The sequence below is a fragment of the Indicator indicator genome, chromosome 22, assembly GCF_027791375.1.
Source record: "Indicator indicator isolate 239-I01 chromosome 22, UM_Iind_1.1, whole genome shotgun sequence".
NCBI lineage: Eukaryota > Metazoa > Chordata > Aves > Piciformes > Indicatoridae > Indicator > Indicator indicator.
This window is the reverse complement of record NC_072031.1, coordinates 9,419,736-9,423,171: the sequence shown is the minus strand read 5'-3', so window position 1 is coordinate 9,423,171 and position 3,436 is coordinate 9,419,736.

Sequence of the window (3,436 nt, the reverse complement as noted above, 5' to 3'; positions counted from 1 at the left end):
GACATGAGTAGACTTAGCCTTGTTTAAAAAGGCAAAAAATCCAAAGTATTAGAATAAAAAGCTTAAATGCTCAGGAATACACAGTATTTAAAAACTGTGTTAATATTGTCACCAACTTTTATGATAATCACATTGCATGTAGGACATCAGCAAATTAAAAAACAGCTGCAGAGAGAAGTTACAATTCTGTATCTACAGAAAATACAATTAGTAACTATTCTGCGGGAGCTATTTGATAAGGGATTTTATGCAGTTCATTATACAGCTGCTAGGAGACAAGCTACACAGCTCAATTTGTCAAAAAGATTAACCAAAGCAAACCCCAGAGCGCTGCGGGCCAGTGTGAACCGCGGTGGGAGCAAACGGCCGGCAGCCTGAGCCAGCCGGCGGGGCGGGTATGGAGGTATAGCTCCGGCCGCGGCATGATCAGAGCGACCGCAAAGTCCTGTCTCCCACCTGATTTGGCTCCTCCGCCTCATTCCATCCTCAGCCGCCTGCGTTCTTCTGCTCACCAGCGGGTGTCAAAGGCCCCCTCTCTCCGCGCTGTCTTGTCCCGTCTCCCGAGACTCTCCTCACCTTACGGGGAAAGGCCCCTCAGCTCCACCGACCCCGCGCCGTCCCGTCTTCCGAACCGAACCGAGCCGAGCCTCACGAGGGAAACCACTCCTCGGCCCCCATCCCCTCTAGCCTGGGCACATCCCGAAAGAACGGACAGGCACCTGCGCCAAGTGACAGGGATCCCCCAAACACCCTCAGGCCAAGGCACCTCCCGGCACTCACCCGACCCGTTCCCCACCGGGTGCCGGGAGTTCGCAGGGTCCCAGGAGCAGCCCAGCCTCACACCCGGCTCAGCACGGGAAGTTCCCAGGGGTGGCCCAGCCGCACCGCCGTGTTACGGCGTTGCCGGTGGAGACGCACAGGCGGAGATGGCGCCGCTTCCCGCCGCCTGAGGGCGGTGGTGTGCGCGGCCCCCGGCGGGATGAGGCGGCAGCTGGGCCGGTTCCCTCAGCGCAGGCGGGGGCAGTGACTTTAGTAGACAATTTATTTTGATAAACTTGCTCAATAACAAAAATACAAGTGAAGAAAATTATGTTCATTTTATACAGTTTGTATTAACATTTGTTCGGAAATCATTCACTGAAAAATGTTCGAACCAATTAGAAAACAATCCTCAGTAAAAGCCGGGGCGGGGGACGCGGGCGGTCACGCCTCGGGCGGGGAGCGACGCGACGCCCAGGCAGGACAACCCGCTTGCGGACAGCGTTTCCTTCATTGTTTTCATCCTTCACAAAGGTTTCAAAGGACAGCTTTCATTATTTGTGTGTGTGCTGGGGCAAACAGTAATCTACAGTTGTGTTCTGAAGTGGTTAAACAACGGCTCAAACACAGGTACGACACAAGAGCCCCGATCCGGCGGCTTTGCTTTCAGCCCACGGCCCGGGCTCAGGTGGTGGTGCAAAACTACCAGCGTCTGCAGGAACCCGGTAGCACTCGCCAGCAAGATTAACGACAGAAAACGATCTTGAATGGTTAGACTGGGGTGTTCACGGAAGCACATCTTCCCCAGGTCTGAGACAAACGGCTTGCAGGTAATTATTTCAGCTGAGCTCAACAGTAAAGATTTATACAGACAAGTAGTTTGCCTTCTGAAGGTATTTAAGTTTCCGATCTTACATTTTGTTAGCCAAATAAACAACAAAGTGTGCACAAATTACGATGGGACATCAAACCTTTGGGGGGAATTGTTAAGCAAAAGACTCCCTAGTGACACATGAAATGAGCTGTCCTTCAAAAAGGTCAGTGTAATGGCTGGCAGAGTCAGAAAAGTTTATGTAAACACTCAACACAAATACAGGATTACCTTTGGAGAAGATTCATATGGAAACATTTGCTTTTCATGAACCAAAAAAGTCTACAGATGTTTAGGCATGTTCAGTACGAACTTCCTGTAGTTTAAAACAACCTTGTGCAAATAAAACCTATAAATAGTCTTCAGCAGATTTTACAGTGATGCTCTTAGGTATGAAAAGAATGCACACAACTTTAAAACAAAAGTAACAGACAGAAGTTTGACAAATGATTGCACCATAAAACAGTGTTTTATATACAGTTTACAAGATGATTTTCTGCTATAAATTAATGCTGTACTATATAGTACTTAGTGACCGTATTAAAAGCAACTGTTGATAGCTGTCTCTTTGATTACAGGGTGGAGATTTGTACAATGCATATGGCCACATCTATTTCTGGACTTAAAATGCTCAAATATTTAGTCATCAATCTGCTAGTTACATCTCTGCTATCATTTAATAATTCATAGCAATAGCACTGGCAGATCAGATACATTTCCAGCCAGCCAGCCACAGTCTAGGTATGCTCCAAGATAAGCCTAAATCTCTTGCATACTATAACTGAAATAAGTAAGATGCGAGGGGAGAAATTTTAGCAGCTAAGAAACTTCCCTCCGCTTACATTCCAGTTTCAAAAATCTCTTGGGACTATTTACAAGGGTAAAAAAGAAAGAGCTTTTTAATTTTTTTCCCCTAACATAATTTATGATCTAAGTTTTAGTGAATACTTGATCTTAGGATACAGCAGTGATAATACCAAAAATCTAGACACGCATCCAGCACCAGAACACTGCATTTTATCTCCACCAACATCACTGGGGACCTTAGACTACCCATGCAGATAAAGGCTTAAATTAGGAACCAAATCATATTTAAACCATTACTTCCAAACAGGTGCTTGGTATACGTTAGAAAAATCTAGTGATCCATAAACACTCCCTTCCACCTGTGAATGAGCTGACTGGAAAAAAAATGTCATTTATAGACACTGCAGTGACAGGTCTGTTAAAAAATGTCGAAAGAAAAAAATACCTAATTCAGCAAACAACCTTTTTGTATTAAAACACCTTGGGAGAAGGACCCAGCAGGGTCTGAATGGCACTCAGTTTAAAAGAACTGGGCAAACTGTCTTATTTTCAAACACTTAAGCTTATGTGATAGGTGATTATTTTGGAAACTGCTGAATGTATTTTAACAACAACCTCATTCTAAAATACTCTCAGTAACACTGTAGTATGTCTATTTAGCAATGCAATTTTTCTTATAAGCTCAATGAAACAGCACTTGAGACATACAATTATTTTGTTTTCATAAGAATCTCAGGTAACCATGTATTAACTGGAAAATAAATACTGATAGTGCAGGCAGCTTTTCTGGGACACTAAATTATACTTTCTGTGAGGTTAAATTGAGTAGTGAATGATGATGTCTGTGGATTCAAAGGTTTATCATTGTGTTGAAAAATAAAACTACCTTTAGTGAGGACTATGTACTCCAAATTTGGGTGGCCCTTAAATCCACATTTAAAATAACAACTTTAATAAACAAGGCATATATTATTTAAACAATTATATTGCTTTTTGTTT